Below are 547 nucleotides of genomic sequence, written 5' to 3' on the forward strand. Positions count from 1 at the left end.
TTTTTGAGACAGGGTTTCCCTGTAGCTTTGGAGCCAGTCCTGGAACTAGCTCTTGTAGACCAGGCTGGTCTCAAACTCACAGAGATCTGCCTGCCTCTGTCTCCCAAGTGCTGGGATTAAAGGTGTGCTCCACCACTGCCTGGCAAAAATTCTAGTTCTTTTTTGTTTTTGTTTTGTTTGTTTTTGTTTTTTGAGACAGGGTTTTGCTGTAGTTTTAGAGCCTGTCCTGGAACTGGCTCTTTTAGTTGAGGCTGGCCTCAAGCTCACAGAGATCTGCCTGCCTTTGCCTCTTGAGTACTGGGATTAAAGGCATTCTCCACCACCCCTGGCCTTTTATATTTTTCAATTTTGTGAAATACAAGTTTTCAAACAATGACCTAATATTTCTCTCAATTTCCTCCATGTCTATTGGTATATCCTCCTTTTTATTTCTGATTTTATCAATTTGCATTTACTCTCTCTGATTTTTAATTTGTTTGGATGATGTTTTTTCTATCTTTTTAATTTTCTCTTTGTTTTATTGATTCTTCATATTGTTTTCCTTGTT

At 38.4% G+C, this 547-nt stretch overlaps 1 protein-coding gene across 7 annotated transcripts in view; it reads left to right on the forward strand.

Annotated features, from left to right (window-relative positions):
• Tmem196 (transmembrane protein 196) overlaps positions 1-547 on the forward strand; it is a 140,849-nt gene that overhangs the window by 65,439 nt on the left and 74,863 nt on the right. The window lies entirely within an intron of this gene.

The sequence above is a fragment of the Microtus ochrogaster genome, chromosome 1, assembly GCF_000317375.1.
Source record: "Microtus ochrogaster isolate Prairie Vole_2 chromosome 1, MicOch1.0, whole genome shotgun sequence".
Taxonomy (NCBI): domain Eukaryota; kingdom Metazoa; phylum Chordata; class Mammalia; order Rodentia; family Cricetidae; genus Microtus; species Microtus ochrogaster.